The sequence below is a fragment of the Phasianus colchicus genome, chromosome 1 (assembly GCF_987193195.1).
Source record: "Phasianus colchicus chromosome 1, bPhaCol1.hap1.1, whole genome shotgun sequence".
Lineage (NCBI taxonomy): Eukaryota > Metazoa > Chordata > Aves > Galliformes > Phasianidae > Phasianus > Phasianus colchicus.
The window spans coordinates 87,794,219-87,818,370 of NC_143436.1; the positions used below are offsets into that span (position 1 = coordinate 87,794,219).

General features: G+C 41.7%; 1 long non-coding RNA gene across 1 annotated transcript in view; it reads left to right on the plus strand.

Moving 5' to 3' along the window:
* Positions 1-1,246: 1,246 nt before the first annotated feature.
* Positions 1,247-24,152, plus strand: part of LOC149919819 (uncharacterized) — a 44,360-nt gene continuing 21,454 nt past the window's right edge. The window contains exons 1-2 of the long non-coding RNA XR_016463700.1: positions 1,247-1,338; positions 2,157-2,276. This is a non-coding gene — a long non-coding RNA (uncharacterized LOC149919819). The remainder of the gene's footprint in view (positions 1,339-2,156; positions 2,277-24,152) is intronic.

The window sequence follows — 24,152 nt, forward strand, 5'->3', positions numbered from 1 at the left end:
AAGAGCAGAGCAGAAATCCTTATCCATGTGTCTGAAGCTATAGATTGCTTTGTCTCTCTAAATGCTCTAATTGCTCTAATTGCTTTGTCTCACTTTGCCACACAGCAACTGATTTGTTTCTTTAAGCACAGAGCACCAAAATTAAGAGGCAGGAGAGTAGAGAGTGTGCACTTCTACACTGAGGTGTTTCCTACGGGGCTGGAGATGTATGGAAGGGACTTGAAATCCTGCACTGTGTGCTTCAGACAGGCACAGAACTTGGTGTTGCCCAGCCTGGGCAGGAGGTGCAAGCACAGCCTGCAGAGGGGAAATGAGAAAAATAGTACAATCCTTTCCTCATACAGAGCTTGAATCAGGGTAGATGTGGTGGAGACCCTCCGGCCAGCTTAAATTAATGGCTCCTGGTCAGTTCCTCACTTCCAAATCATGTAATGTTTTAATAACTGTCTGCTAGCTCACTGAAGGAATATAAAACTACTGCTGCCTTTGAAGTTCACAGCCTGGGAATCAAGGTTCCTAAAGACTATTAATTATCTCAGCAGTCAAACCACGCTAGGCAAAACTCCAGTCTAAATGGCAGGCAGCAAGGCTGGTGTTATATTGCAGCACTTCCCCCCCAGAATAATGTCTGCAAACCAAGAACAGAAACGGTGCGCAAACTCTAATCTCATTGAAACAGCCTGCAGAGGTACATGTATAAATCAGAGGTTAAGCAGAAATGTGTTTTTTTGGAAGAGAGTGAAGGCACTTTCAGTATTCAATTAACAGAATGCTAATTGGGTAAATGAGGGAGAATTAAAAGGGAAGAACGAGTGTCTAAGAGATTGGTGGTGGAGCTGTTACAGCTGAATATTTGACCTGTGAATAGAAATAATAAATCAAGAGCAAATTCTAAACTTGAGAGTTGTGGTATTGAACATAAACATGTTCAGAAAATCTAGATTCTTGAGAGTGAAAATACTCATAAAAGCTCTGTTAGCCAAGGATATGTGCATGCTTTACATGAATGGACTTCTTAGCACCAACTGCAATTTCACTCCTCATGGTCCTGCCAGCAATTTGGTTGGTTGCTTTTTTTCCCCCCACATGGCTCTGATGCATCAGAGCTGGGAGCAGAGGGAGGAAAAGGAGGTCAATGAATAAGTTTTTGCTCATGGGCAGTCACATTATAAGATGCTCAGGAAGGGCTTTATTCGTAAGGAATGGAACCACACACTTCACCATGGTTACAAGGAGTGTAATTTAAACACATGCAGCCCTGGGGCACCACAGGCAGAGGTGTGATAAGTCTGAGCGTCCAGACTGCAGAGAAGGAAAATGCAAAATCTCTGAGTCCAGGTTAGCTCTCTGCTTGTCAGGTAATGATTCTCAATGATTTAAATGTAGTGATGGGAGTGCTCCAGCACCTCACAGCACTGCTAGGCCCTGAGTGCTTTGCGACAGCTCAGAGCATGCCTTACTCAGTGTTGGTAGTGCTGTGCTGTGCTGGGGGAGAGGCTTTGCAATCTGAGAAGTCTGTCCTGTGGTCATGTACTGTTTGATGGCCACAAACCCAGAAGACCACATCTTTTTGTAACTGTGCAGATGCAAACAGCTCAAGGCAGCCCAAGCAGCAACCAAGCAGAGAAAAGCAAAATCAGTGTTCCGGGACGTCTTCCAAAGCACTTGCAAAGTTAAATAAGCAGTAAATGATTCTACTCATGTGCTAAATTCATTTAGGTTATAGCTGGAAACAAAGCCCTGTGAAGCACTCATTCAGTCTACTCTTTTACATGTATGTTATTTTAAGGATGGGAAACAGGCAATCTGATAAACAGTGAATATAGGCTCTCAGTTCTTTAAAAGAGGAAAACAAACCATACGTCACAGCTGTGCTTCATCCTAAGATACTGGCAGCAGGCTTGAGGTGTGTTTATAGAGTTCTGATTTTTACATACACATATATATAAGAATATACATCTTTTTTAAAAAAATATATTCTTCAAAATTAATCTCGTGGCCTATATTTTAGTTTTGGACCACATATATTTTATTTGTTGACGTATTCCACACGCTCCTCTGGCATGTTCTCATTCAGTGAACTTCCAACATCAGCACTGAGAAACTTTGAACTGAGCCAGTGCCTCTGAAATTACTGTGTCTTGTTCCACTGACAGAGGGTGACCCTGGCTGCACTTTGTGCCTTGTGAAGACCTGCAGACTGAGAAGCACTGAGCTGTAGCCCACATTTATCCATCAGAGCCTCATTACTTCAGCCAGTCCCATGACAAAACCAGGTATTGTCTTCTCCTTTAACTAGCAACAGCAATTTCTTTTTATCTTGTGTCAGAGTCATAGTCTAGAGCATGTTCCTTGAGTTACAGTGAGTGGTCAGAACTGACTACTTCTGTTGGCACCCAGGTGATTTTAATGAGTCTCAGAGACTTGTGTTCATGTATTGTTTGTCAGAGGCTGAAATTGATGTTTAGCATATTACTGACCAAATTTTCTCTGATGTGACTTGGGGCAAATTAATGTTACCACTTCACTTAGAATCTTCAAGGGCATGAATAAATAACAGGTTTTGCACACGGAAATGAAACAAGGTATGAAATTTCATTGGTAGTTTTGAGCGATTAATTGCGTGTTAGATTTGGATATGATTGATTGCACGGATTATGCATCTGTGATTATCATGAAAATTTACTTAGATTTTATTCCAGAACATGCTAGTTTTTTTGTTTTGTTTTGTTTTTGCTAGAATGAAAAATGAAACAAAATTGAATGATTTCATTTAATGAGGTGAATTTGGATTATGAGTTGGTTGAGATGGCATATTACAGTTTTCACTCCAGAGATTATGATTTTCTTCATTTCATAGGAAGAATAAATAACACCTTCCCCCTCACTCTAACTCCCAGATAACTACGGTTGCATTTCATTTTGTTGCTGCACGTTAATATTTTAAGAGGGGATACAACCAGCCAGTTGTAATTGGAAAAATAATGTTTTATCTGAATCAGATAACAAGGTTGTTTCCTGTGCCCTGCATCTTGCAGCTGGCAACTTGATGGTGGGGTATTTGTGGGGTAGGGCGTTTTCAAGCACTGTGTACCACTGAGGCATCCAAGTGCATCTTCCATGAGTATGTCTATCCCTGAAGCAAGAGACATCTAAGCTGGCCCTGGCTGAACCCCAGATGTTTCTGTTAGGCTCATGCCTTGCCACAGCAAAGAAGGTTCCCCAAAGCGGTGTGAACAACTGCGACGTCACCCAGGATGGTCTGTGGCAGCAGTCTGGAGCCAGAGGCAATAAGCCTGGCAGGTCTTTAGCTGGCATCAAGAGAAGCCAGAGATACAGCAGAGCTTTGCTCTCCGTTGTTTCTCATTCCAGTTCAGTATTTAGGAAACTGACACTTGGGCTGGCTTCTCCTGGAGTGGTTCCAATCAGGCAAGGCTTCCTGAAACCTTTTCCGTGCTTTCTGAGATTGGGCAGGCAGCTTCCACTGCTGGAGCTTGTTTTTGTAAGTATGTTATTAGGTACAAGCTAATGAGACCTGCTTGGCTCACTCTGGCTTGTGCAAGTTACTCTCTGCATGTATAGCACAGTCCATTCCCAAACAGAGATAAAAGGGAGGACTGTGTTGTTACAATTTCCCTTTACAAGGGGAGAGTTGAAGTAGAGATAGAGAGAAGGTAGGTCAGCACTGAATGGAGAGGTGTGGATGGCAATGCATTTAGGAGGTTTTTGCTATTGAGGTCATGAAATTTTGTGTGGAGCCACTGTATTCACCTGAAGCCCACAAACCCATTCATTCTGAAGCAGACTCCTTTCTGCCTTGTGAGCATCCTTGTCCCCGGACGCTCAGTGAGAACAGAGGCAGAGCGATCATGTGGCCCAGCTCCAGCAACCTGCTCCAGTGCTGGCAGCCACAAAGCCCGGCATTCAGGCTCAGCCATGCACAAACCCATCTTGTTGGCTCCCTCAGTACTAACATCAGCAATTGGTAGTTTGGTTTATAGTTTTCCCTCAAAGAATATGTTGGGCCACCAGATATCATGGAGCCCCCTGGAGTCCTCAGGATCTGCTCCTCTGGGTTCCTTTCTCAATGTCAGGAGCATTGACAGTATAGTGCTAATCACAGCGCTTTTAGTAATTAAAATAAAAAATAGGATGAGTGTTTGAAAATGCAGCTACAAAAACCTTGCTGGCAAGATTTTTGGCAGCCCCTTATGGGCTGGCTTCTTGCTGTTTTCCCCACGGTCTAGATTTTCTCTATGAGTTTCTGATACATGACAAGCAACTCCCTGCAGACAAATTCATAGAAATGCAATACATTGTGAGAAATCTCATGTACAGAAGGCCAGGTCATCCAGTTTCAAAACACATCACACATGGGTGTGAAAGGTGCAATGTGCCTGAGCTGAAGTACCAGCTCTGATTGTTTTGGCTCAATTTAAATCCAAACTGGGTACAAGGAATGGACAAAATGAAGTGGTTCATTCTGAAATCAGAGGAATATAGTCTCAGAGATATGACTTTCCTAGAATCTAGATACTATAGAAAAGCTCATGTGACTCTAATTTAAATTAAAATGAAATCTTAAACAGCAGGAAGAATCCAAGCATGAGTCAGGCTACGGCACTTTTCAGCTCCCTGCAGTTTTTCCTTTGGGATTGCCATGCTTTTCAGCTGACAGTTCTAGAACTTGTTTAATGTGAAGTGTTCCAAGAAAATCATTAGAAAATGGGTCAAAACAGAATTCAAAGAAATCTGAGCCATTAAAGAAAGATGCTAAACGTCCTGCAGTCATTACCTTCAACTCACCAAACTTGTGAAGGAACGTCAGATGGGATAAGTGAGCCATGTGAGACCACTTCAACATGTGCTTTGCCTGTATGCTGATTTACCAGAGTCACCAGAAATCCTCCAGGGATATTTAACTTGCCAGTGATGAGGAGGATCTTGGAATCCAGTGACTTCATTAATACTTCTCTCCCTTCTCTTGGCTCTGAGAAGTTTAACCTGCGTGCAGGCTCACTCTGTTAATGAGATGTGACACTTGCTATGCTACTAATAAGAAAGAGAAATTGGAAGAAATGTATGCATCACTTCTGAATTGTTGCTGCAGGTCCCTTTTCTGTACATCTTGTACATATTTCTGATCTTTTGTTTTCAGAATAAGGTGCTGGAAATGTGGGAGTCATCAGCCATTAGTTCTTTTCATAAAGTAGAAGATGCTGAAAATCTATGTAATTACAGACCCATTTCAATTTTATTCTCTGCAGTTAAATTATTTCAGTGTCTCTTTTATAGTCAAAATGAACAAGTTTAGTTTACAAATATTTTATTACCATTAGGGTAACTTGATTTCCATTATCATCATTTTACAACTGTAGTATTATTAAAAGTGACAAATGACTCTGTAGTCAATTGCTCTGCTGTGTGTTTGTGCGGTGGTTTATCTCTGCTGCCAACCTTTGATCTAATGAGAGGCAGCAGATTTTATTTGGCTTTTTTTTTTTTTTTTTTTTTTTTGGCAGGCTACAGCTTTGCCTTAGTGGCAGGAAACAATTCATTTTCAAGTGAGGCAGCTGGAAATTTTTCTGTAATGACAGATTTGGCATTTGGTATGGCAACACTCAGGAATCCTGCAACAATTGCTGATAATATCCTTATCTGTACATTTCTGTATTTATGGAAGCCTTTAGTAACAGCTCAGAACTGCAATAGATTTTGCCTATTTTCTCCTGTAGGTCTGCTAAGGACCAGTCTGAATGCATGGGGATTTCTGAACATTCATCAGCACTCTAGGACTTATAGGCTGACTATGCTCAGCCCATGACTAAGGTTTCCATAGCACTGCCATCCATTGCAGGGATCCATAGTGACTCCAGTGTTACATTCTCACAAAGTTACAGAATCATTAAGGTTGGAAAAGACCTCTAAGATCATCCAGTCCAACCATCCACCCCACAACATCTCCCAGAGCTCTCACTGTATCTGTACTGATTGCTTCCTCCATAATGATTTGGGCTGATAATGCTGCTGAATGTGAGCACCAACTGTGAGGCAATGGTGGGATCATAGAATCGTGATCATAGAATCATATAATCATTAAGTTTGGAAAAGACCTTTAAGATTGCCTTGTCCAACTGTCCACTTACCACCAATAAGTAGTGCATTTCAAACTTGCCTTTCTCCATCTTCACAGTGTTACGTAGCTGTTTATTTGGTTGTCTCCTTGTCCAGCATGTCTCCTTCATTTGATGGAAGTGGAAAGGTGAAGGTCCTTTTTGGGAAGATGAAGACCATTTTGGGCTGTGACTGGAAAAGCAACTGAGCTTCAGGTACACACTGCCCCTTCAGTCAGTGTGGCAGTGTGTACCCATGGCTTTGTTTGCCAACAGCACTCTATACTGATGCGTAGGTGAAGAACTGGTCCAACCCATGGCTTCCGTTTCACCCCAAGGCTGATCAGATTGGTGTGAGTCATCTGGAAATGTCTTTCTACAGTGATGAAGATCTCACCCCCATCTTCTGTCAGCAATATGGAAAATTGTTGATGCTGGTGCTTCTGCAATTTCAGCATTAACACCATAAGCTCGTTAATTGTACAGGGCTGATTGTTATGTGTTCTTGTTGAAAACCTAGCAAAAGCCTTCCAAGTCAAGGCTCAAGAAGATGGAAAGTAAATTGATGGTTTCTTCTTGTTAGCCTTAGTCAATACCAAATTGAAGTTGGACTTGGGGTGACTGAGGTTATTTGTATTGAACGTTTTCCTAGGTCTGACTGCTCAAATATGCTGGGGACAGCTGGAGCTTTTCCACTTGAAGTCAACAGGAGCACGTCTGGCCCTGCACTCTCTCCCCAGAGGGTGACACAGAGTAACTTTCCTCAGCAGGGGCATTGCTGCATGAACTTTGCTTGGCTGAATTGTTGGGATTCATGTTACAATATGCACTTGTCATTTTTCTTTCTCATGTAAGCAGAATGAGGGCAAAACCCTGGAATAAGTGTTGTCATATCAGGCACTGTCAGAAAGCACTTACGCTTAAAGATCATCATGCCAATATAGATCAGAAACACCAAAAATTTATTGTGGGAAAGAAGTATCTTTTATATCTGCTGCTCTAAATAGCTGAAATCGATTACAAGCCCAGTTGAAGGTTCTGTTCTGAATTTGGACAATTTACGGTTCAGACTCTTTCCTTATTTCTCCCTATAGACAGACAGCTGTGTTTACTCATTTTTCCCTATTCAAAATGTAAAGTAGAAATGGTTAGAGACTTTTTTTTTTCTGAAAACTGTTTGCATTAATTTTCTGAAAATAAACTTATTTGCAAGAATATTTGATTCTCTTTTTTGAATTTGCATTTCTTTAATGTATGCCACTAGGGCCACTCTGTGGAAATATTGAGAGCCAGTGACTATTTTTTTTACTACATTAGTCACTGTGCTGAGTTTATTTTTCAGTTAGTTTATTTCGTTTTGGACGATTTTTTAATTTCTACTGTCTGCAAATTATGTGGCTTAAAAACAGATGAAGAAAGCAAGCAGAGGACAATCATTAGTGGGAAGGGAAAACAGTAGGGTTTGGTGAAGTAGTCCCAGCTATTTGGCCACATTCACAAAATGATTTGAGTTGGAAGAGACCTTAACTACCGTCTGATTCCATCCTGCTCTTCTATGGGCAGAGTCTAGCCCACTACTTCCCACTAGACCTGTTGCCCAAAACCTCATCTAACCTGTCCTTACAGGGGTGGGGCATCTACACCCTTTTTGGACGGCCTGTTCTGATCCTTATAGTAAAGAATATCTTTCTAATGTCTAATCTCAATCTCACCTCTTTTAGTTTAAAGCTGTTGTCTCTTACCCTGTTCATGGATCAGGCTAGAAGTGGCCATAGCTATGATGACAAATTTGCAGTGAAGATATCCGGGGATGTGTCTAACCTGTTGCTCTTTCATGTTGTGTGCTGTCAGCCCTTGGTGAGCATTCATGTGGGAGTAGTGGTGATTGCCAGATTCAGGGATGATAGAGTTTGAGGGAGATGCTTTACGTGGAGAGGTGATAAGAAGCAGGGTGGGGGTGGCAGCTCCATGCCTGGGTGGGGGCTGCCTTGTGAAGGATGTTGACAGTAGCAAAGTAGGAGCCAGAGATGCATCCTCTGGTACCCAAACAGATAGAGCAAGGGCAATCTGGTGACAGCAGCCAGGAGTCCAGACCACCAGGCAAATGCATGATGAGGAGGTAGGTTCTAGATCAGGCTGGGATAACAATTGCCCAGGTTAAGAAGTGGATCAGCATGCTGCATGGCCAGGCATGGGCACGGCTGTGGCATGGCTTAGACAAGGAGCCTGAGGTTAAATGAGCACTGGCAGGAGAAATGCTTGCATGTGAGATATTGCACTTTGAGCCAAGCATAGGCTACGTGTGGATGATCCTGTTTGATTGGGACTAACAACTTCAGAGTTTGGGTCATTATATTGTCATCGTATCATTTTTGTAGTGCAACATTCTATGAAGTAGGGTCTTTCCTCCTTCCTTCCTAAGTTCCTCTCGTAAAGAACATTCTTCATAATGAAGGGTAATTTCTCTGTCTCCTGCCCTCTGCAAACCAAAATTTGGGTGGTTTTTGGTTCATTTGTTTTGTTTTTGTTTTGGTTTGGTTTTGTAATTTCAGGATGGAACTGTCGCCATTAATGTTTGCTTTTTTTTCTGACAAGGTTGTTTTTCCCAGTTTCTGGAGGTAAAGATGTGATTCAGCCTGCAAATCCCTTTGCTATTATGCCTGTATCTCCCCAGCAGTCTGTGCTATGTCTATATGGCTGCACAACCACCCACTGGATCAGGCCTCCATTCACCCCTCTCTGCATATTGCTATAGAAGTAGGCAGCACTGAATGAATGAAGATGAAATTATTCCCTGTAACTTGGGTGGTGTAACTGCTGGGAGTGTGATTTGTGAGTTTAACCTTTGCAGGGCCATCCACTCTTGACCCTGTAAACACTGCTCATGTCTGTGCTCCCACAGAGCTCAGTGGGTGTTATGAAAGCAATCACATATTCACAAGAGCTTGGCTTTGGAGCTGGTTAATTGTTGTTTAAGTGTTAAAATTTTGGCAGCATTTTTTTCTGCCACCAAACAATTGTTCACAAATGTTTCTGTTATTCAGCCATCTATATTGTGTGCCTATCAAAGGAGGAGCAGTCCTATAAATAATTACTGTCAGCTGTGTGCAATGAGGCAGTCACTTTGCAGCATTCATTCTTGGTGTAGTTCCAGTCAAATAGTGTATTTCAAATGTCAGCTTGATGTTCCTCTTGTATTGGGAAATATTTAACAGAGAAAGAAAAGCTACTCACAGTCTAGTTCTATGATCTAGTTGCAGGGTGGCCAGGATTTTCAATTCCATCTTGGTATTTGCTAGACTTACTCTATTTTCAGTTGCTCTTTTGTTTTTTCAGGTTCTATGCATGGTCTGGGGTGGTTTTTCCATCTATGGGTGTGGGGTGGCATTCTGTCCATCCCTGCACAGAGGCTGTTAGGCTGTTACCAAGGCTGTTAGGGGTATTCCTGCTTTGACTGATTCCTTCCTTGGCATGCTGGCAAGAAAATGTTTCCAGTTCTTGTAGCAGCGCACAGGAACACCTGCTCTGCAGTGCAACACAGTGAGCATCACCTCAGTTTTAGGAAGTATTCCCAAATGCCTGGTGGCACCAAAGCTGACAGAGACTTGTATTTTAGGGGAAGTGATGTTCGAGCTTTGTATAATGCATCCATTAGCCTGAACCTGGCGGCCCCCCGATGAGAGCTGGTACATGCTTAGGGAAGGAAACCTGCCTGGAAAAGATTAAACACCATTCTTTGTGCTCTGAAGGGGGCCTGGTTTGAGCTGGGATTAACTCATACACATTTCTGAGCAACTCGTTCTGTGCTTGCATTTCCTGTACTACATGATTAATGGTGTACTTGGGGCAGCATCTGCTGACAGCTGTGCTTTTGACTCAGGCAGACACAAGGACTGATGTGTGCTAAAATAACGTTGATCACAGCTCGGATGTTTGAATGCAAGAGCATCGCTACAACGACTTTTACTTAGGGTATTTTTTCTGTCTGGATTCCACCTTTCCATTGTTGTTCATTGTTTTTCATTTGTTGGTGTGTATGCCTGATACACGTCACACCATTGTATGTCATATTACCCACTCTGCAGGTAACAAAATTCACTTGTTTTTGGACTTGCTTCCTGAAATGTCTTCGTAAAGCTCTCTGGCAGAGGGTGTCCTGACTGCTGTGGAATGAGCCTGAGTAACTTTGACAGACCTTGAAATGCATCTGTATGGATCAGATTACCTCAGAAGTAAGAGGAAATTTATATTTATTGGAAGGTACTGGCCCTTTCTTAGTACTTCTGCTAGCACTGAGAAAAATGTGAAGGGTAGCACTTTGGAAAGCATAATTAATATTACAGGGACAGTCTCAGGGCTGAGAGATCACAAAACTGGTATGTTATAACTTACAGTAAAATCCCACTTTGAGAAGTCACTATTTTAAAATGTTCTTACTCGACAGATCTGCTACTTTGGTACAGTGCCGTATCTGCTGACTTCAGTCACAAAACAAGTTCTTAACTACTTTTTATTCTCATCAGTCCTGCAGAGCCGACATAACCATGGGATTGCAGATGGGCTCTGGGGGACCAGCAGCTAAATTAAATGGCACCTGCAGATGCTCTGATGCAAACTCACCAAAGACAGAGGAGTTGAACTGGCAAGCAACAGCTGAGAGCTGACCTGGGTTGCAGAGGGGGTAGTTGGCAGAGGAGGGGAGGTTAAAGCCACCATTTCAAGTCTGAGGTTCCAGACTATGACTTAAAAAGAAAAAAAAAAAAAAGATTTATAGAGAGGAAGAAAAAGGTGGTTTTTTTTTTTTTCCTCCAGAGCAAGACCATTTGTTTCTTGATGTTCAGTAGTTACAGGTAGTTTTTTTCCCTTTTATTTGAACACTGTGGGGATGCTATATGGTGGCAGAGTCAATGTTAAGTGATGTCAAAGCCAGGCTGGATGTGGCTCTGGGCAGCCTGGTCTGGTGGTTGGCGACCCTGCACATAGCAGGGGGGTTGAATTTAGATGACCGCTGTGGTCCTTCTCAACCCAAGCCATTCTATAATTCTATGATTCTGTTCTATGATTCTTGGCACTGAACTATTTAAGAAGTCTACTCCTAGCAAAGATTTTGATTCCTGCAATGCCTGCTTAAACTCCAGTATTCTGGTAGCGTTTCCAATTTTGATGCTAAAGCATATATATCATTTCTTGCTTTTATTTCTCTCATGAATATTTGTGAAACGTTGACATCGGCATTCTGGTTTTGAGCAATATCATCAAACTGAGATACTCAAAAATCATGAGCCAGACCTCTGCAAACCTGCTGACATTTGCTTAAAAATTGTGGCTGTTTTTTTTTTTTTTTAAATTATTGTGATGCCTGGACTTTTTAGACATATTTATCTCAGATTTTCAAGCCCTTTCTCTATCAATAAAATAGCAAGGTTTTTTAATTGATGCTTGTGTCATCACAAATCACCACATTTAGCTTGAAGTTTCAAGTTAACAAATGGGAAAATTCAGCAGCTGGCCATGGTGAACAGAGACACGTGTTTGGGCTGGTGGCTGTCCTCTGGATGGAGAAGCATGGCTTAGTACTGGTGAGTGCATTGGCAAAAGTCAGTGAAATTTGTCTGCTGCCTTCACTGATGCCATTCACTTGTGGTGTTTGGACATTTGCCTTCCAGTCAGTAGTCAGTGGCTGTGCATTAGCTAAATGAATTTATGGCTGCCTAGATTGCAGAATCTCATGAGGTATGGCTTTCCCTTAAGTGGGGAATGGGAAGAGGCTGGGCTGGCCAGCAGGCAGGGCAGAGGATTTTAAGGGAAGTTGGCAGATATTTAAAATCCTTCTTGTGCTTTTTTTCTTTCCTCTTTTCACCTCATTCACAAAACACCTAGAAAAGAATGCTGAGACAGCTTTCTCAGGCTCCTTTCAAACTGAGCTGAAATAGCACTGCTGGAAGAGGAGGAGAAGCCCTCTCCACCTCTCACAAGGTAGTTCCTATCTTCCACTTGGGGGCCCCCCCATGTACTCCACCTCCTCTTTCCTGATCGTACTGGGGAATCCCCAAACTGAAAAGATCTCCCATCAGAGTGGGGACACACTTCCTGGTCAGGATAACAGTAGCACAAGAGTTGGGACATAAATCTCTCCTGTGGTCATCCCATGGTCCTGGGATGTGTCCTTCAGTGCTGAAATTCTGTGTGACTCACTCAGAGGGTTGAGTGCTGAGGGATGATCCCTCATGCATGAGGGATAAGGAGAGCATCTTAGATACATGTGTATGTGTGGTTACGTGTATGTATATTTCTATCTGTATATTCTTTCTCAAATGTATTTGCTTGCCGTGTTTCCTGGTGAGTCTCTGTGGGTGGCTGCAGACAAGACTGGACTTTCTGCCCCCAGCAGCCACTCCTGTGTGCCCAGCTTTCCTGCCACTGCTTCCCAGGCGAGGTGGTGGCAGCCCCTCCTAAAGACATGCATTTTTGGAAGCTGGCTGATAAAACGAGCACACACTGAGCTCCGATGCAAAGTAATTCCTAGATATGATGAGCCTATTATATATGTGAATAGACCTTCAAGGGATGTGCGAATGAAACCTTTTTTGATCTCCTATCTCTTCAGAACACTTCTTGCCATTGCCTCTGTCTCTTCACCTAAATTCTGCATTTTTTTTCATCCACCTGCCACGTGCATGGCATATTAAAATAAAATATATATTAAAAAAAAAGATTTGAGAACCAGTGTTCCAGAAATTATCAACTGTGGAGAGAGAGCAGTGGAGGAATAAGCTACTGCAAAAGGCACATGTATGTGTATGAGGCAATATGGGGCTGTGTAATACCCATTTTTCACCCACTGCTCCAGATGTTGCAGGCAAGAGCAAATGTAAGACTCTCAATGTTGTTGTAGAGGAAGTATGGCCAAACTACACTCTGAAAACAGAATGCAAATTAAAATAGGAGATTACCATATGTATTGCTTAGAAAATAGGGCAATGCCAAACATATGATCTCACAGACCACCACCTGCTTCCACCTGTTAATTTTTCTCTTTTTGTTTTCTCCTTTGTTTTTAATTCTTCCATGAATATGAGGTTAGTAAGAGTAGGAATTCCTTCCTGGCTCAGCAATAAAATGATATCTTCATCTTAAATGTGTTTCCAGGCAGACATAGAAACCTGCCTGGGGGCGTGCTTGGCAGGACTGACACTTCTGAAGTGACTGTGTGGAGCTCTTCTTCCTGTATTTGCTCTTGTTCCCATGTTTGTCCTTAGTCCTGCAGCTTATGCAAGCTGCAAAGCTGTGGCTGTCCCCTACGTCCAGCATAATTTGCACATACTGTGGAGGGACTGTTTTGATTATGTGAAGGGAAGGGGACTGACACTACCTTGTGCTGTTTTTATTGTAGAGAAAAAAAAAATAGGATACGCACCAGAACTATTAAATAATAAGCAACTGCTATTGGCTCTTCTTGATATTTTGTTATAAATGAACTGTTGTATAATGCAGTGTGGCAGTGATCCCCTTTGTAAGGTAAAGGTGGTAAACTTGATAGAAGAGAGGCGAAATTGCCAAAAGCTTTATAAAAGCACTTCTGCTTTGGCACTGTACGGAGCAGCAGGGCTGTGAGCATGGGAACTAATGAAGCCTGGCTCCCTCTGGAAGCACCTCTCACGGTTGACAGACTTTTTAATTGAATTTTGTCCTAAAGCAGCAGTATGAGGTCACCCCTTTCGGACACTAGAGTATACACAGGAGAGGACCACGCTGAGTGATGTTCAGACAGATGCCTTTTTGGGAGCATTTCACTGGGATGGCACTGAAGGCTTTTTGGTGCCCAGTAAGGCATAAGCTGAAACTGTTTGCAGAGGCGAGAAATTTGCAGTAGTTCTGTCTGTGCTGTGAAATGTGGGACTGAGGTCCCACTTCATCCTACCCCTTAGGAGATGTGAATTGTGGCTTTGTTTTATTTCCACAGCACATTAAGGAATTAAGCAACTAAATATCTATGAGACATTGACCCACATTGTGTTTGGTATCCATTAACCTCTGGGATGAAAAATCTCCATAATGGGACACTAGAAGTTGCCCAAAAGCCAGGATAATTTCACGGATTCTTCATATGCTTCCTTGGCTACACCATGATTTTCTCTCATCACTCTGTGAAATCTTGCTAAACGGCGGTAGCAGGAAAAGATTCAAGCTGTACAGTGAAGTATCTAGCACTCAGGCACACCATGGAGATGCCGACTCTCATCTCATGTAATATGCTCCAGCTATTTGTGTCTGTATCATATAGCCCATGGTGGTGTGGGAGATCCTTCGGGTGCCAGCGGGCTGTAGTTTACCAGGAGGTGCGAGATCAGAAGTGTGCTGGGCTGGTGCTGTTCAAGAAGGCAGTGCAGTCTCATCCAGTCTGCAGAATTATTTGTTTTGAAAGCCTTTTCTGACCATTTTCATCTCTGCTCTGTCCCCAGCCGTTAGATAGAAATAATGTCACAGAGGGTGGCTGCAAAGCGTTTCAGTCACAGAAGGTTGCTTAAGAGATTTAGGGGTGGGAGCAGAAACCTTAATTCAAGACTCTTTTGCTTTTGTCAGCTCACAATTCCAAATTTAAGTTATTTTTATTTCATTTTTGCATATTTTATTGTTAGCAGTAGTGTTCAGTTTAATGTAGAGTGACCAAATGTCCCATAGTGCCTCCAACTGTCTTTATTATTAATTAAATGTCCTCTACACATCCCTTTGTTCTTGCTGGTTTCTAAAACCCCAGAACTCAATACAGTTTTTGCTTTTCTGTTATTAGCAAATATCGTTTCATATCTGGCTTTACAGTTTCATTATACCACAGCTACAGAGCTTAAAATTTCATTATAAGGCTCACTTGTATACTCTGGCTTTCAATATACCTTCCCTTCTTTAGCACAGTGTTTCTAAAGCTTGTGCTATTACACAGTGATAATGCACGATTTTATATTTTACAATCATCAACTGTAAAAATAAGACAGTAAAAGTTTGTAATTTACAAGGCTATAAATGACATCTGCAGATCTTATGGGTTTGAAGATGTATTGGTTCAGTTTCACATATAAGTCTGAGACGGAATCTATTAGGCTCTGCATATACACAGCATATTGCTTCCATTTACACTCAATGCTGTCATGTATTTGAGGGAGAACATAAAAAAGAAAGGAAAAAAATAGGAGTATGGACTCTGTTAACTACAGCAGATGTTTCCTAAATATGCCAAGTCATAGGGGCTCAATAGAGATGAAATGGCAGCATAAACAGGCCAAAGTCTTAGAGGTACATATGGATGCACTTTAAATGTATGCATCTGAATAGTGGAGTTGACTTTAATAGAGGTATTCATGGATATCGTGCTAAGGATGTGCACGATATGCACGAGAATTTGCAGAACTGCATGAGAAGGAGTAGCTTACTTACAGGGCAGAAATGAATGGCAAATATATATGGGTGACCATGAGTTGGTCTGCGAACTGCTTGCAAGACCAGTTAGGCAGGCTTGTGAATCAGGTATGTGACCAGATGAGCAAGCTAATAGTCTTTAAATATTTCTTTAATCATGCAATCAATATCGAAAAAAACTATTCTCTACTCCACCTTGTTTCAAACTGGAGATTATGATGCTTGCCAAAAACTGAATTTTGGTATAAAACAACAAAGCTCTGTTTGCGTGAGCATGTCTGGGGAGATAGGCAGGCAAGTTTTGGAGTGTGAAACCAATGAAGAAGTGTGATTTTGTGTATTCTGTCCTAAGTGCACATATCCAGTGTGGAAAAAGGTCTGACATCTGATCAACAAAGTCCAGGGAGTAGTATTGATTTTTAAACATTTTCAGAAGAAATACCTTTTTCCAAATATCTGCAGTAGTTCAAATAAGAATGATTTGGACAGAGCAAACGTGTATTCATTTGATTAAAAAGACATTCATTTTTCATTATTCCACTTTTGGAAATCACCATATTTTCACTAGCAAGTATCTTTGTACACCAGGACAGTATAATTGATCGGACACATGCTCGTCTAAGCCAGAGTACTTCATTTCAAACCTGTTTATTGGCCTGTAAAGCAACTGCATTATAGCTTTTTTTTTTTTTTTTTCCTCTCTTCTCTCTCCTAGGCAGTAGGACCACGGTGCTGTTCAAACAATAGACCCATTCATTTAACTGAGTAGGTGCTTGCAACTAAATATATGGCATCATTATCATTAGCTTCAGTTCCATCAACAGGGTGTCATTATCGCATTTAACTTAATTAGTATGGAAGCTCTCTTAAAAGAATGGTTCATACAGAGGGATGTTGTAAATGCATTCTTGACTCCTAATAAATAAACCAATAGGCTAATGCACAGTGAAGAATTTATAAAATAGCTCCTGGAGTGGAAAGCAAAGTAACACACGCGTTTGTGCTTAGGGCAAGGAGCTAGCAGAAGACTGGCAGAGACGAGCTCACCCAACAGCTGCTTATCATGAATGCATTATGGCATGACATTATCTTTTCAGGTGTGCTCAGAAGGAAATGTACAGCACTGGGGGTGGGGGTGAGCCAGGCCGTTGTGCATGCAGCTGTGAAATTTGTGCACCTTTGCTTGTGAGTCCCTTTGTCCTTTTGTATTTCTCAGTGTGCAAGGGCAGTAGCCATTTCGGAACTGCTGCCGTGCAGGTAAAGGACTTACTTGCATTGTTTACTCTTACTGGGTTTTTGTAATCTAAATGGCTCGTCTATAGTTATGGAAAACATAAAAGGATCTGTTTCAGTATATTGGCCTCCCTGGTAGATCAATACACCTCTTCCTTCCCCTGCCCTGCTCCTGAGATTGTTTCTTAAAGCTCCATGAGGAGTTACTGCCACAGAGCACGCACATCTGCTTGTGACATACTTTGGGTGTTTTTTTTTCCATTGCAAGTATACACAGATGAGCTGTCTAATGAGCAATTAAAAAGATAGCCGAAGACTAGAGTTAATTGTTTCACTTACCCAGCTGAACAAGCATGCATCCCCTTGCCCCCAATATCCTTTCTTACTGGGAGATAATGGGACAGCCTTTGAATATTTCCTTGCCTTTTTCAAAACGCCGCATTTGAATGCTGACCTCATTCACTCTGGAAACATAAGGTAGGTGCAGACAATCATACGGCTTAAAACAAATGGAGTAGTTCCATTTTTAAGGAGTTTTTTTTTAAGCAGTTTGTACTACAGGAGGAATTTGTGCGGCTGTTCCTCCATGATAAGATACTGTTGAGGTTTCATGGTGATACTGGCATATTTAACTTCCTGCAGCTTGCAAGGGAATAAGTGGATGGAAAGGCTCAGTCTCAGCTCAACCCTAATTAGACTCCGGAGAGTGTATGGACCAGGGGAAGAAGCAGAGAGAAAGACTGCAGAAGTCACAACTGTGGGAAAAACTTCAAATGGAGCTTGTATGATAATGAACTGAGCTTTTTTAATTTGGCAACTCACAGAGCCAACCAAATGAGCTGGCTTCTGTTTTTTTAGGTGCACCTGAGTACCAGTTTTCCACCTTTTCCTTATAGCATTGTGGTCCAAAATTGTGGGTTTTTTTTTTTTTTTTAATGTCAGAACCAGTTTTTGTCTCTTCATCAAGCAAAGAAAACAAGAGACCCATCATAAAAATGTGAGCTGACATCTGCAACAGTGAATGATAATAAAAAGAGAAAAAGTTCACTGCAGGCCCCCTCAAATTTGCCTCTCATAGAATAATTGAATGGCTTGGGTTGGAAGGGTCCTCAAAGCCCACCCAGTTCCAACCCACCCTCCAGATGGGCAGGGCTCCACCTTAGCAGATCAGGCTGTCCGGAGCCCCATCCAACTTGGCCTTGACGCTTCCAGGGATTGGGCATCCACAGCTTCTCTGGGCAACAACAAAAGGGTTTTGAAATCATTCCAAAAGAATACAAATACTTCTTTCAACAGAGACAGTGTTCTGTGTGTGTGACTGTGGAGCTCATGAAGTCTGGCAGGACTACTGCCATTGTCCCTTGGCTCCAACAGTGGGATGCATAGTGCTTCCTGGGTTCCTGCACCAGCAGTGCAGTCAGAACAGCTGCAGATACAACTTGAGAGGGGACAGCAACTCCAGGAATGACAACTCAGCCTATTAGCTAGGTTATGTTTAAGCTTTTCTGAAGGAGGTGATCTCAAAGACAACCGGAGCTGGAGGAGAAGTAAATAAAATGAATCTGGATTCATTAAGGATTATTATTATTATTAGTTTTAAGTGCATTTCGCATCTTCCAGATGGTGGAAGATAGCTTGTCAGCTTTCACAGCAGCAGGAGGTCCCAGATTTGCTGGATTTAACAGCAAAACAATAAGCAAGCCTTGGACACAGTTCATGTCTGATTGACTATAATGGACAATATGTCAGAACACTTCTGCTTCAGATTGCAAGGAGCTGGGAAAAAAATTGAGTACATTAGGTCAAACTACAGCTAGAATAAAAGTCCAATGAGAAATAGAAGAAACATCAAGAAACACTTGAAACTAATTACCTTAAACTTTTAAGACATAGGGAATGAATCAGAAGATGTTGAAGTTTTTCTTTATGATTATGCTCATTAATTACAAGAAGGGATATTTTCACTTAATCATTCTCATAGATAAACTCACAGGTCCTAAGATGATTCTTTTCTAATGTGAAGTTGTATTTTACAGATGGTGAATTCATGGTAAGCACATTGTCAACAGAGTTGAACATTTGGCATGTAGAAAATGGGTACACCTGAAGCATTAGAGGTACTAATGAAGCACAGGTGCAGTATAGAAAGGCAAATACCTTGGGAATTTCAACAGTTTTTGGAAGAGTCTTTTGGTTAAATTGCTTCACCACAGGTAAGTGGCAATATTTTCTGAAACCAGTGTGGATTTACTGTACTGAGACCAACCCTGAATTTTTAATCCCAGATTATTTTTCCAAAGTTTTTTTACATGCAGAGAAAATAGGGGAATATAGCTTAAAGAATCTGGAAAAGAAAATGCATGCTATTTGTGATGTGAAAAGTAATGAATTTATTTTGAACACAACATGAGCAAATCAGAGTTTGGTCTTCTGATAAAATTTAGTGCTCTACAAATCATGAAGGAACATGCAATTAGCATGCCAGGAGAACAAATAGTGACTTCATATTTGAACTTGTATCCAAGTACACCACTGGAACATGGTTTGAAATGGGCATTTTATCCACTGTGCAGCAGTACATTGCAAGCCATGGAGTTTACATGTGTAAAATTGTTTATGGTAGGACACTTCTTTGTTCCAACATTTCAAAAGCTACACATTGAATGTGGTAGGGAGAAACTGTTTCAAAACTCCTATAAAGCATGGACTTGAAGTTCCAAGTTCTCCTCTCTGCTTCCTGCTGAGGTCTGCAGGTGTGCTGAATTCTGACAGGTAAGACTTAATTTGCCACTTGTTTTTGCTGCTCTGAGAACCAGAATCAGCTTGGGTGTATCATCTCTTAGCTGATATGTGTGCATGTGCTGGGGTGTGTTTGCACGATGAAAGTGAGGCGATAGCAATGGATGGTCTTGTCAGGAGATGCTTGATCTGAAGATGCTCCCTAATGGAAAGTACCATTTCTTGACTTCTTTCATAATTGTCTGTTGATACAAACGTGGACTCTGTAAGTGAGCATCAACATTTTCTAGCTCTGCTTCCATTTGTATCAATGATGAGTGGTGAGACACCTTTCTGTGCTTAGAATAGTAAATAACTGCAGAGTGGTTCAATTTGATAAGTGTTTAATGCCAATTTTTCTCTTTATTCCTACCAAAGCTGAGGGTTCCTTTGGTTTTTCTTGCTGTACCAGAAAATGTGTCTTGCTAGGTCAGCTGGATTAGGCCAGCATGCATCATGACCAGACTGCACTAAAGCAATTTTTCTCTTCTTGTTACCTGAACTCATTTGCTCACAGCTTGGTACTCTGTGTGCTGTTCCGAATACACATTATTGGGGTCATCTGCCCCCTCAGCCCTCTGTGGTAAGGAGGGAAGAGATTTTTTAGATTTATGATTCAGCACTAGATTTACCATTTCACAAAGTCAGAAATCAAATTAAATGAAAAGGACTAGCCCAGAACCACGCCTAAAGAAAAAAAAAAAAGAAAAAAAAAAAAAAGGAAATAAATCTTATCTGGGTACAGAATTAACAGCATTTTTCCCTTTCTACCATGTGCAGAGCTCCATGCATCTTCCCTCTCTCCTTTTCATTGGTAAGCATTCTTTGTCTTTACAACCTAATAGGAAAAGTTCCTCAAATGTGTTTGCACTGAAATGAATAGTTGCTGTATTCATTAGTTTTATAGAAACAGCAAGTGTTGCATCAACCAAAATTATGTAAACTATGTGTGATATCCAGAGCTTCATTGCCAGTGAGCTAAAAAATATCTAAGTTAAATCCATGCTACATCTGTTTTTCAAATGCACAAAACTCAGACTTGTACCAAATCATCTAATAATGAATCAGGGCCTTGCACGTGTTGGGGAGCGTGGCTTAAAATATAATCAATTTCAATAACTAATTCAATCAAGGAGATGTACAGGCCCTAAGGGAAAATGTATTAGCAAATTAATTCATTGTGGTGAAGTAATCTTCCTTGCGCAAAGAAAAATTAAAACAAGCATGATGTTTTTCCTTATACATGCTGTATTTTTGTATATTTATATTTGGGTTTATAGAATGCCTGCAGATGATGGAGAAAAATATGTCAGCATTGTGCAAAGTGACTGATCACCCAGCATCACGAGAGGTTCATCCTTTTAGGCAAAGAATGCATGATAGGCTTCTCAATATGCCTTCTGACCCAGAGAACCTGCTCAACAGCTGAAAGTTTTGTCAGACAGAGCTCCAAGCTGAGCCCTTCAAGGCAACTTTCAGGCTTTCAGGTCTGATGGAGAGAGCTGGTATGAGGGAGAGCTCATAAGCAAACGTCTGAGAGCTTTACAGAGCAGTGTCTACATCCTGAGATGACTTCTGAGATGAATAGAAAGCTGATGGAGTTTTTGGAGGACCAATGTAGTGTGCTCTGCACAGCTTCTGCCTCCCAAGAGGGAGATGTGTGCAGCAACTGACTGAGCCCTGAAGCTGTCTGTAAGCACTACTGAATGTGAGCTGTATGACAGCTCAGCTCCTGATGGCAATTGCATGAGTAACTACCCACTGGTGTGGCAAGCTCTGCTAAACATAGAAAGTTCTCCTATGGGCTGGCATCCTAATGCTATGCTGAAGAAGTTAAATGATCCAAGTAGGCAAGGTACGGCCTTGGTACAAGATTTTTCTGCAGTTTCCCTGTTCCTCTTGCAGAACCTTGGTGAAATATTAGCTGTTTCTAAACAGTCAAAAAAAATCCAGCTTTATCTAGAAGACACTTGCAGTTAGTTTGTGCTTTTTTCATTTAGGGAGGAAAAAAATATTCCCTGATGAGAATGAGTAATACTGATGACCTCAGAAACATATGGATGTACCTTATGGCTATACTTGTTGTTAAGTTTTATGGAGTGACAAAGCGGTGACTTCACTGGGTTGTTTTACATGTATAATCAAGCCTTAATAAAATTTAGGATTTGTTACTCAAGTCAGTTAGATGCTAATACGTAGTCAATTTTAGGAGCAAATATGTTTAAAGCACAATCACTTGTGTTATGGAACTACCGTAGATACATTTTCTAGATGCAGAGTTTCTTGGAGCAAGTAGTTACTGTAACATGCTATAGGTCAAGATTTACCTTTTTAGAGCTGCCTGAGAAGCATGGTGCTGTCCCTTGAAACACTGTTCAGTCCATGTTTTTGTATATGGAGATTGGTGTGTGGAAAACATACCATACAGTAGAATATATGGAACGTTTGTGGAAATTCTGAACTGAAGTTGAAATATTCATGTATTTCAGTTTGGTTCTGAACTTTTTTCTGTTCAGAGTTGTTTGCCATTGAATTACTCAAAGACATGAAGCAAAGAACGTCCCTTGTCTGACATGAGCTCAAATTAGTAACCTTACTGGAAAGTAATCATTACAGTTGTTCACTGCAATGGCTAGGCCTTGAGTTTCAAGTTAAAACACGGAATGTATTGCACTTGCCACCATGTCTTAAATCAGAAATGATAGGGTGGATTTGGCACCACCTCAGTGGAGATATGAGGTGAGAAACGTGCAGTGCTGGGAGCATGGAGCCAGAAGCAAGCACTGATCTCCATTTCAGGCAAGGGCCTCTTGGCTCAGCCCCACAAGTCTCTGGAGGCCAACTGGGGCACTGAGGTGGCCATGCAGCTTTCTCTTTCACAGCTTTTCTTAGCCCTGGTATTGATGGGCCTTGTTGTGCTGGGCCAAAGGCTTGGGCCATGGGCTAGGACTTTGTGTTTTCCCTGCTCCTTTTCCCTTCCTCCTGTCAGCTGGTTTCCTAAACCAGGCAGATTTGGGCCATCCCTCTGTCTCTACTTGCACAACCTTTTTCCCCAAAAGAGAGGAGAAAGGCTATGGCATTTCAGATAGCTTCATGTTTCATATTTGGGTAGGGGTGAGGCGATAGCTTCTCATGGTGTAGTGAGCCCTTCATTCTTGGCTCTGTAGGACCTTTGCTTGATATGGGCTGTCTCATTAACAACCTACTTCTCTCTCTTTTGTGGTTGTAAAGAGAAGAGGAGAGCAGTTCAGCACTGGCAGTTGTTACAGCTCCTCTGACATTCTTGAACATACGTGGGAAAGGATGGAGACCCAGCTATCTCTGTTAGCATTAGATACAGGTGGTCTCTGTCCATTTTGGAGTTAGCAGGAGCCTGGATGATGTTGATCAAGATCTTTTATTAATCTGATAGCAGACCTTGTTTTCTTCTCCATTTAAGAAAAGAAAGGTAACTAGTCATGGGACAAGAGGTAATGGCCTTAAGTTGCACCGGGGGGAGGTTCAGGTTGTATATTAGGAAAGATGTCCTCTCAGAAAGAGCAGTGAGGCATTGAAACAGGCTGCCCAGGGAGGCAATTGAGTGACCATCCCTGGAGGTGTTCAACAACCATGTAGGTGCATGTATAATCAATGAATATTAAGATGTTTTAATTATGAAATAAACAAGAGAGTTAGGCAAAGCAGGTTATAATAACAAAAAGAGAATAGATAGGACGGTTACCTGTATCCTGGGCTTGCTTATGAAACTCTAACAGAGTGGATCTCCAGAGAGATCCTTCCCCATTGGTAGTCAGCTCTTAAATGGGTTTAGGAGAGGTGGAGCCAGGCTTCACCCCTTCTGACAGCACAGGTGAATTGCCTTCACCTGTGCTCCTGTGGCTGACTCATTGCTTGCCTCAGGTGATCAGTCAGAGGTTCAGGCCATGACTCAGCAGTTCCCATACAGTCTGGTACTGAGGGAAGTGGTTAGTGGTTAGGGCATGGAGGTCATGGGCTGATGGTTGGACTAGATGATCTTTGAAGTAATTTCCAGCCTTAATGATTCTATACTGAAAAAGTGAGAAACATTCTAAGAATATTGGAGGACATAGTTAAACAAAATGATCATCCTTCCAGAAAGGACAACGCATCTCATCACAGGTTTTGCTCCCTTTTCCAGAAACTAGCAGGAGTCCTTGGAGGAAGGAGGGAGGGGGTGGCCCACAAATGATCCTGAGTTGAGCGGGAGCATAACCTAACAGCAAGACACTATTGTACTTGGCACAATAACACTCTGTAACTGAAAATATTCAGTAGCAGATTGGTTCAGCAGGAAAAAAAAATAACCCTAACAAGTCACTATGCTCTCTGACCAAAGTATTATGCTCAGTTCCTATGCAAATACATATATTCCATAGCACCCTGAGGAAAGTTAAAGGAAGTTTTAAACAGAAGAGAGCAATCAAAGCACTCATTCTGTAAAGAGGGCAAAAAACCCTGTAATACTGTCCCTGCTCTTACAAGTGTGATTGTAGCTTTTCTGTTCTGTACGACTTTGCCCTCTTTCCATCAGTGTATCAGCCCTCACCCCATGCCATTGCTGTGCTTTACTGCAGAACGCAAAACAATGTGGCT